We start from the raw sequence: 10,962 nt of genomic DNA on the forward strand, positions 1-10,962 counted from the left end.
GCACTAGGGGACTCAGAGGTCGAGGCACTAGGGGACTCAGAGGGTGAGATTGAGGTGCTAGGGGACTCAGAGGGTGAGATTGAGGCACTAGGGGATTCAAAGGGTGATATCGAGGCACTAGGAGAGTCAGAGGGTGATGTCGAGGCACTAGCAGACTCAGAGGGTGAGAGTGAGGCACTAAGGGACTCAGGCAAGGTCGAGACACTAGGGGACTCAGGCGAGGTCAAGGTACTAGGGGACTCAGGCGAGGTCGAGGCACTAGGGGACTCAGAGGGCGAGGTCCAGGCACTAGGGGACTCAGGCAAGGTCGAGGCACTAGGGGACTCAGAGGGCGAGGTCCAGGCACTAGGGGACTCAGGCGAGGTCGAGGCACTAGGGGACTCAGAGGGTGAGGTCCAGGCACTAGGGGACTCAGGCAAGGTCGAGGCACTAGGGGACTCAGGCGAGGTCGAGGCACTAGGGGACTCAGGCGAGGTCGAGGCACTAGGGGACTCAGGCGAGGTCGAGGCACTAGGGGACTCAGGCGAGGTCGAGGCACTAGGGGACTCAGGCGAGGTCAAGGCACTAGGGGACTCTGACAAGGGCAATGGTACTGAACCGGGGACCACCGAAGGTTGCACCACCACTTCTGGGACCACCAAAGCTGGGACCACAGAGGCCACAGAAGTTAGGACCACTGAAGATGGGACCACCAGGACCACCAAGGCTGGGACCAACGAGGCTGGGAGCACCGGGTAAGCAGTTTCCTTTTTTCCTCCTCCTCCTTTTCCATCTTGCCTCCTTCGGCAAGAGTGCGCTGGGTGCAGCAATGGGGGAACTGCCATACTACCATGTGTAGGAGGAGAAAGTAAGCCTTAGTGCGTAGTTGGTAAACTCCACCAATGAAAGGTTATATTTGCCTACCGGCAGACAGGATTTCACGAGCTTGTTGAGGCTAAAATTAATGTAGTCCATAAGCTCAATTTCTCCCCAACTGAGCACATGGGCAAGAGCACTGAACTGTTCTGTGTACTGCTCTTTGGTGTTACAACCTTAAGACAGGAGTTCTATAGCTGCTAGATCCATGAGTGGGTCAGTTCTTCTATAATGTTTGTAAAGCTGAAAGATGAAAGGAAACAAATCTATATTGAGGGATTTTAATATAAATTTAAACTCAAACACTATGAACAAGAAACACTGGAAACCTAAACAAACCACTATGAAAAGACAAGAACAGACCAAAACACAGAGCATGTGATGGCATTATATACACCAGGACTAACTAGGTAAACAAGACACACCTGTGAGCAATCATGGGTAAGACAGAGATAAAAGACACAATGGCTGCATCCGAAACCAAAGATAGCTGTCTTGTTGCCTTGCTGCCCTATCATTCAATGACTCAACAGACAGCGTTTGCATACGAAGGTATCTCCAGAAACTGGTTTTGTACAGGCTACTGAGGCTGCATAATGTCACATCATTGTTAGGAAATCAGCAACTGATTATCACCATCTGGTGTCCACTAAATGTAACACATTCATTCAGTCCAACTGAACCACAATGGTCTAATAATCTAGAACAAAATCAAGAGAGTTTTGGCAATATCCAAGTGTATATTTCAAAACTAAAATACAAATTTCTTGCTAGAAATAGAATCAAAAGTTGGAAAAAGTGATTTATAACACTTATACATATATTGGCTATCAACTGCCTATTCGGCCACCATTTTTTTTCTTCAGCTCAACCGTCGTGGATCCGCACGCACAGGATTGTGGAATTCCATAGGCAGCAAAGGATACATCTATGCTGCCATCAAAAATCTATCAGATGGAGGTCACATGACGCCATGCAAGGGGCAGACGTGTGAGCGATGAGCTCTGCGCACTTTGCTAAATTTTTAATTATTCTCATGTTATAATCTGGTGAATTTTAATACACCCAGTTACACATTTGCTCTTTGATGCAAAACATGGCAAAGAAGTCAAAATCCTCAGGCTCTGGAGACATTAAAAGACACTTACGTGTTCAGGATGAAAGCCCCGACAGGCCTACAGACCGGGGACTCGATTTGGATGGCGCGGCGGGAGAGGAGATCCAGCGTAAGTTGTCCAACATGTCGGTGATGTTGACGAAGATTCTTGCTGACTTGGAGGATCTCGCTGTAATACGTCGATCGATTTCAGCGATGGAAATAAAATTTTCTGAGCTAGTTATAAGAGTGACTGATGTTGAGAGACTAATCGATTTTTTGGAATCTTCGGAAAAGGAATTAACTACTAACGTGCCCGCAACCAAAGTTGATTTGGATCAACTCCTTGAAAAGCTTGAAGATCTTGAGAATAGAAGCCGCAGGAATAATTTTCGAATTGTTGGAGTTCCTGAGCATGAGGAGGGCAGAGATATGGTGAAATTCCTAGACGAGTTTTTCCCGAGTCTGCTCGACATAACAGGCCACAAGCTGGAAATCGAGCGAGCTCACAGAGTCCCAGCTCACAGATTTGCTGAGGAAGATAGGCCCCGATCGATTCTGGCCAGATTTCTGAGATCATCCGATAAAGATCTTGTGTTGCACCAGGCGAGGAGCAAAGGGAAGCTTTCTTGAAAGAACCATATTATTTTCTTGTTCCCGGAATTTGCGAGTTCGACAAGAGAGAAACGCGATCGGTTCAAGGAATGTAAGAAACTCTTACATCGACAAAAGATCACTTTTGCTCTGATGTTTTCAGCCAAACTGAGAATAGAAACGAAGGACGGTCGCAAAGTATTTACATGTCCCAATCAGGCAAAGTCTTTTATTGAATCATTGAGTGAGTAAACCACTGGGTGCTTCTCATGTGAGTGGGTCGACTCGCTGTACTTACTCTTGAGGAAACTGGGCGACATTTTTTTTTTCTTTTTGCATTGGCTCCGCCGTGCGGCTGGAGCTTGTTTTGTGAATAACACTTTTCCTTAAAGTAACTTTTGCATTGACGAAAGATTACATTTGCATTGAAGTTCCTGGCCAGTTTGAGAGTGGACACTACGGATGACCACAAAATATCTACATGCTCACACAAAGAATGTCTTTTATAAAGTTGACGGATTGTGTAAGTCATGGTATATACAGTACTTTTATGCAGCCTCCAAGTGAACTGACTCGACCATCCGGGCAACCGGGATGCTGGTTTTGTTTATTTTTGTATTGGTTCCGCCTAGCGGCTGGAGCTTGTTCTATTGAATAACACTCCTTTGGAACAGCTGTGGATTAATCTGTTCGTTCTTTGTGCTTATTCCTCCTGCTGGCTGTAGTTTCTTTTGTTGAGTTTTTTTACGAGACATTGGAATGATTATGTCATCCGTTGAACTCATAACAGCCAGCTCACTGAACATATCTGAACATTTTATATCAGCTGGAATTTGTTTTGGAGAAGATCACATCTTTGAGACAGTTCTGTGAATGAATCTACACATTCTTTGTGTTCATTCTTCCTATTGGCTGGGTTTATTTTACAAAGTATTTTCTGTTATGTAATTTTTTCCTCACAAATTTGTGAGGCAAAATTGAGCAATCCGATGGCAAAGTTGTCATGGGGACTCGTGGGCGTTCATGGACCTTTTGAATTTAGAGGGATTGTCGCCGGTTGGCGCTTTCGTGTGCGGGATTAATGCACACATTTTTCTTTTTTCTGTTTGTTTTATTCAGGGGGAAGTTTGGGGTTTGATTGATTCACTAATGGGGAATGTGGTCTGTATAATTTTGTTTTTGACACACAATTTATTTTTTCTACTATATCAAAACGTCAAATGTTAATATGAGTGTACTATCTCTCTTCACATGGAATGTAAATGGGTTGGGGCACCCCATAAAAAGAAGGAAGGTTATTACTTTTCTTAAACATAAGAAATATGATATAGTGTTTCTTCAAGAAACACATCTCTCCCCGCAGGAAGCTGAAAAATTTGGGAAGATATGGGGTGGACATGTTTTTTTAAGTGCTGGCTCAAGTAAGAGCAAAGGAGTCATTATATTGTTTAATAAACATCTACAATTTAAATGTCTCAAACAAACTAAAGATAAATTAGGGAGAGTCATTATTGTTTTAGCTGAAATTCAGGGGCAAAGGTTGATTTTGGCTAATATTTACACACCTAACTCTAATGATCAGGGCTTTTGTATAGATCTTGAAGGGATGTTGCAAACCGCTGGCACCCCTCATGATTTAATATTGGGAGGAGACTTTAATCTTTTGATGGACTCAGTCCTTGATCATAGTGAAGAAAAAGTGTGTAAACCCCCTAGAGCAACATTGACATTTCAAAGGATGTGTAAAAATCTTGGTCTTACGGATATTTGGAGACAATTGAACCCATCTGGTAGGGACTATACATTTTTTTCATCAGTCCATAAGATTTATTCTAGAATAGATTTTTTTTTTTTTGATATCCAAATCCCTCATTTCATCTGTTGTTGATTGCTCAATTGGAAATATCTTAGTCTCAGATCATGCCCTGGTGAGTTTAGAGGTGTTGCCATATAATGAGAAAAATAAATCATATAGTTGGCGCCTTAACGTGTCCCTTTTGCAAAATCCTGATTTCCAACAAATGTTAAAGACTGAAATCAATGTTTATATGGAGACCAACTGGTCCTCAGTATCCTCTGTGGGCGTGGCTTGGGAGGCACTTAAGGCGGTTCTTAGGGGTCGGATCATACAGTATGCCTCATTCATCAAAAAATCCAAAGCACGAGAACTCGTGGAGTTGGAAGGAAATATTAAATGTACAGAGGCAGAGCTGAAGCGTCGTATGTTAGCTGTGGCCTCAGAGAATTGACCCGATTGAAATATAGATATAATACTATTTTGTCACGGAAAGTGGAGTTTTGGTTATTCAGGGCAAGACAGTCATACTTTGAGTCAGGTGACAAAGCAGGAAGCTTTTGGCTAGATATATATATAGCAGAGAGAGTCTCTTTCTATCGTTCCCTCAGTGAAATCTGCTGGTGGTGAAATTTTTACCTCAGCCATTGATATTAATAATGCCTTTAAAGAGTTCTATCTTGATCTTTATAGCTCCACCTCTTCATCTACTGATGAAGACATTAGAAACTTTGTGGAACCATTATATCTTCCTAAACTGACAATTGAGCAAAAAAACTCTCTTGATTCTGAGATAAACTTGGAGGAGCTCGACGAGGTAATTAAGTCCCTACCTACTGGCAAGGCTCCGGGGCCAGATGGTTTTGCCGCAGAATTTTTTAGATCCTATGCTACAGAACCGGCTCCACTTTTGTTAGAAGTTTATACTGAATCATTAAAGAATGGAAAGCCCGGATCAGTCTGATTCTTAAAAAGGACAAAGATCCAAGCGAATGTAAAAGTTATCGTCCAATATCCCTGATCCAACTAGATGTAAAAATATTGTCAAAAATTTTGGCTAACCGATTAAGTAAGGTTATAACATCTCTTATACATATAGATCAGGTGGGGTTTATTCGGGGCCGTAGCTCATCAGGCGTCTCATCAATATTATGTGGTCAGTGGTGAATGATCAGACTCCGGTCGCTGCCATCTCACTTGACGCTGAAAAGGCGTTTGATATGGTAGAATGGGATTATCTTTTTAAGATTTTGGAAATGTATGGGTTCGGGAGTAAATTTATTGGTTGGATTAAGTTACTTTATAGACACCCTGTAGCAGCGATACAAACACATGGTTTAATTTCAGATTATTTTACTCTGGATAGGGGCACTCGGCAGGGCTGCCCTCTTTCCCCTTTATTGTTCTGTCTTGCCCTGGAACCATTAGTAGCCACGATAAGAAAGGAAGATGATTTTCCAGGGGTGGTGGCGGGAGGTGTGGCACATAAGCTTCTGCTTTACGCAGATGATATTTTATTATTTGTCTCTGAACCTACTAGATCTATGCCTTGCCTCCACAGAATTATTCATTCCTTTTCCAAGTTCTCAGGATACAAAGTTAATTGGTCTAAATCCGAAGCTTTGGCTCTGACAGCTTACTGTCCAGTAACGGCTTTCCAGCCGGGTGCCTTCCAATGGCCCAAACAGGGCATTAAGTATTTGGGGATTTTATTCCCAGCAAATTTGTCTGATTTAGTTAGTGTCAGTTTTGACCCTTTAATAAAAAGATTTTGGAGCGATGTGGGCAGGTGGGCTTCATTACATTTATCAATGATTGGGAAGGTTAATGTTATTAAAATGAATTGTATTCCAAAATTTAACTACCTGCTACAGTCTCTCCCTGTAGATATCCCCCTCTCTTATTTCAAGCAATTCGATAGCATAGCGAAGTCCTTCATTTGGAATGGTAAACGTCCCAGATTGCATTTTAATAAGTTACATAGGCCGATTGACAAAGGAGGGCTAGGCCTACCCAAGATTTTGTTTTATTACTATGCGTTGTCAGACATTTGGCTCATTGATCACTTCCACCTGAGAGAGCCCCTTCCTGGTTTGTTATTGAACAGGCAGTTCTTGCCGCTATTTCGCCATTACAAAGCATCTCTATCAAACTAATCGGAAAAGTTAAGTTACACCCCGTTATTTCGCATTTAAACTCGGTATGGACTAAAGTGTCCAAATTGTTTAAATTGGACACTTATTTAAATGTTGCCTTGAGCATATGGCAGAACCCAAGATTATGTATTGGCAAGTCCCCTTTCTGCTGGCCAGAGTGGATTGTGAGGGGGGTTGTTACTCTCAGTGACCTATATGAAAATGGAGTGTTTAGATCGTTTGTAAACTTGGTCCAACATTTTGGGATCCCCAGACCTCAGTTTTACAGGTATTTACAATTGCCACCTGCTTTGTACTATTTTTGGGAGTAGCACACCCCCCTAAGGAGGCAGATGCTTTGAGAGAGGTGATTGCGGCTTTTGGAAAAGGTCATGAGGCATCAGTGTACTACTCCCTGTTAATTCAGAGTATGGGGGATGGAGCTTTAACTTCTATTAAGAGATTATGGGAGAAAGATTTGATTTGGTATTGGAGGATGGAGTGTGGACTAAGATTCTGAAAAATGTCAAGTCTTCATCTAGAGATGCAAGGGTTCGCCTTATGCAATTTAAGATTTTGCAAAGATTTTATTGGACCCCCTCTAGATTATATAGGCTTGGTCTTAAAGACACACCCACCTGCTGGCAATGCCAATCAGAAGTTGGAGACACAACCCATGTTTTTTGGGGATGCGTTAAGATCCAAGATTTTTGGTTAAAGATTCAGAATTACACTATATTGCCAAAAGTATTCGCTCACCCATCCAAATAATTGAATTCAGGTGTTCCAATCACTTCCATGGCCACAGGTGTATAAAATGAAGCACCTAGGCATGCAGACTGCTTCTACAAACATTTGTGAAAGAATGGGCCGCTCTCAGGAGCTCAGTGAATTCCAGCATGGTACTGTGATAGGATGCCACCTGTGCAACAAGTCCAGTCATGAAATTTCCTCGCTACTAAATATTCCACAGTCAACTGTCAGTGGTATTATAACAAAGTGGAAGCGATTGGGAATGACAGCAACTCAGCCACGAAGTGGTAGGCCACGTAAAATGACAGAGCGGTGTCAGCGGATGCTGAGGCGCATAGTGCGCAGAGGTCGCCAACTTTCTGCAGAGTCAATCGCTACAGACCTCCAAATTTCATGTGGCCTTCAGATTAGCTCAAGAACAGTGCGTAGAGAGCTTCATGGAATGGGTTTCCATGGCCGAGCAGCTGCATCCAGCCATACATCACTAAGTGCAATGCAAAGCGTCGGATGCAGTGGTGTAAAGCACGCCGCCACTGGACCCTAGAGCAGTGGAGACGCGTTCTCTGGAGTGACGAATCACGCTTCTCCATCTGGCAATCTGATGGACGAGTCTAGGTTTGGCGGTTGCCAGGAGAACGGTACTTGTCTGATTTCATTGTGCCAACTGTGAAGTTTGGTGGAGGGGGGATTATGGTGTGGGGTTGTTTTTCAGGAGCTGGGCTTGGCCCCTTAGTTCCAGTGAAAGGAACTCTGAATGCTTCAGCATACCAAGAGATTTTGGACAATTCCATGCTCCCAACTTTGTGGGAACAGTTTGGGGATGGCCCCTTCCTGTTCCAACATGACTGCGCACCAGTGCACAAAGCAAGGTCCATAAAGACATGGATGAGCGAGTTTGGTGTGGAAGAACTTGACTGGCCTGCACAGAGTCCTGACCTCAACCCGATAGAGCACCTTTGGGATGAATTAGAGCGAATACTGCAAGTCAGGCCTTCTCATCCAACATCAGTGTCTGACCTCACAAATGCGCTTCTGGAAGAATGGTCAAAAATTCCCATAAACACACTCCTAAACCTTGTAGAAAGCCTTCCCAGAAGAGTTGAAGCTGTTATAGCTGCAAAGGGTGGGCCGACGTCATATTAAAACCTATGGATTAAGAATGGGATGTCACTTAAGTTCATATGCGTCTAAAGGCAGATGAGCGAATACTTTTGGCAATATAGTGTATTTGCATGACATTCTGGGCACTAAATTTTTACTTTGCCCCAGACTTTGCATTTTGGGCGATGGGGAAGTTATAAATTCGGGCGACAAATATATAAAAAATGTGGTTCTGACTGACGTGATCATCGGTAGACAAATTATTTTAAGGGGATGGAAGTCAGACGGAGCACCACCATTTCAGGAGTGGTGTGCGGAGATGGAGAGGGTGGCGGCTTATGAGAAGATGATAGATAGAAGGCTGGGGCTGGAGAAGATATTTTTCAGGAAGTGGGGTAGGTATTTGGCAGTTTTGGAGGACTCTAGGGGAAGGGATGAGGAGAGAGATGTTTAGTTTAACTATGTATGTTTATTATATATTTTATTTTTTATTTATTTTTATTTTTTTATTTTATTGTTTGTGTGTGTGAGTATTATTTTATGTGACCACAGGGGTGTTCTTTGAGGTAGGGTGGGGTTGGTATTTGGAGAGGGATGTTAATGAGTGTTAAAAGTTAAATGTTGATACAGTGTGTATATGTTGTGTTTTTCTCTGTTGTGTTTTTTCTTTGAATCAATAAAAAATGTTAATTACACAAAAAAAAAAAAAAATCTATCAGATGAGAGTATCTCAGTAGACAGGATGTGACACGAACATTGGATTCGGATGTGCCTTGGTCCCTTCCTCCCTCCGTATACAGCCTCCGGAGGTAGCATTTTCTTGGTTTCGGATGCAGCCAAGAATTACAAAATAAAGACACACATGTGCCTAGTGCCATCTGGATGCTAGGGAATAAATCATGTGCTACAATTGTGTATTTTGCTTGTTTTATTTTTTGTGACTTAAACTGTAGGAACTCTCTGATCCTCAGAACAATACTGATGTGTGTGACTATGAAAATCAACAGACATAAACAGCGTAATTTTTATGTAAAGACAAAATTATATCTATATCCATTCTGAAATCACTTTAATATTTTCTAAGGTGTTTTCTACAAGACATTAGTTGATGCATGATTCATTTGTGAGAGCAAATTAATGTTCAGTGTTTAACCTACCATAAATCTTTTTAATCTTTTAAGCAGAAATCCTCCACTTTGTCTCTCAGCTGACAGACAGATTGTCTTATATCTTCAACAGAGAGAGGGGAACTGAAAGTAATTCTGACAGTACATTCTAGAGGTGCAGGGAGAGACTGGAACCTCTACAAAATACACACAAAGGGGAAAAAACCTCGCCACCTGCACACTACTGCCTTAAATCTGCACTACAGTCAACTTTATGCTGCTCTTGTTGACTTATCTTTAGTCACTCAAGAGCCAGTAAATGTAGTTTTAAGCATGTTCTTGCTAAAGAGCACTGTAGTGTTTTTCTAGATCTTTGTTACCTGCAGGAAATGGATGTGATCATCTGTGTGTAAAAGCTGTTCCAGCTCAGCATCTCTCCTCCTCAGATCAGCGATCTCCTGCTCCAGTCGCTCCAAGAGTCCTTCAGCTCGACTCACTGCAGCCTTTTCCTGATCTCTGATCAGCTGTGTCACCTCAGAGCGGCTTTTCTCGATGGAGCGCATCAGCTCAGTAAAGATCCTTTCACTGTCATTCACCGCTGTCTGTGCAGAGCGCTGTTAAACACACATTACAATCACACAGCGAAAGAGCTCCAGCACTGAGGAGAGTCCCAACTGAGTCTCAAACTTCTCTTCTGCTCAAAACTCACCTTATGAGACTCCAAAGTCTCTATCAGCTGCAGAACATCTTTCTCTCCTGGATTCTCTGCTGGTATTTTCTCTGTGTCTCTTTCAAGTGTTTCTGTTGCATCTAATGAATACATCAATTAATAATTTGAGTTCATACCTCTTTCTCTGTCCTCTCTGCTGCAGCTGATACAGTGTCATGGTTTTTATGTTCATCCATCGTAAACAACATACAAATACACTTCTGGTCAGCATGACAGAAAAACTCCAGCAGTCGACCATGTTGAGAGCAGATCATCTCCTGGAGTCGTCCAGTGGCGTCCATCAAATAGTGTCTCTTACCTTTAAAGAAACTCTCATGTTGTTCGAAGTGATTGTAACAGTAAGAGTTCAGACACACCAGACAGGACTTGACAGCTTTGTATTTTCTTCCAGTACAGATGTCACACTCCACATCTCCAGCTGCAGCATCAACAGGAACATCAGCTTGAAGTTTAATCTTCTTCAGTTTCTCCACCACTTCAGCCAGCATGGTGTTTTTATTTAAAGCAGGTTTTGTAGTGAAGGTCTGTCTACACTGAGGGCAGCGGTAGACTCTCTTCTGATCATCCTGATTCCAGTAGTCTGTAATACAGCTCATACAGTAACTGTGTCCACAGGGAATAGTCACTGGATCCTTCAGTAGATCCAGACACACTGGACAACTCAACTGATCCTGAACCCAAGAAATACTGGCTTCTGCCATTTCACTGCATGTACACACCAATAGCGAGACACATATAACAGCTTAACAACTCTTGAGTTTAGTGTTTTTATGAAGTGAGGAACTGGTTCTTTGAGT

The 10,962-nt window shown here is 42.6% G+C and overlaps 1 pseudogene; it reads right to left on the reverse strand.

Moving 5' to 3' along the window:
• Positions 1–10,866, reverse strand: part of LOC127417038 (E3 ubiquitin/ISG15 ligase TRIM25-like) — a 41,721-nt pseudogene extending 30,855 nt beyond the window's left edge.
• Positions 10,867–10,962: the final 96 nt, after the last annotated feature.

The sequence above is a fragment of the Myxocyprinus asiaticus genome, chromosome 26 (genome assembly GCF_019703515.2).
Source record: "Myxocyprinus asiaticus isolate MX2 ecotype Aquarium Trade chromosome 26, UBuf_Myxa_2, whole genome shotgun sequence".
NCBI lineage: Eukaryota > Metazoa > Chordata > Actinopteri > Cypriniformes > Catostomidae > Myxocyprinus > Myxocyprinus asiaticus.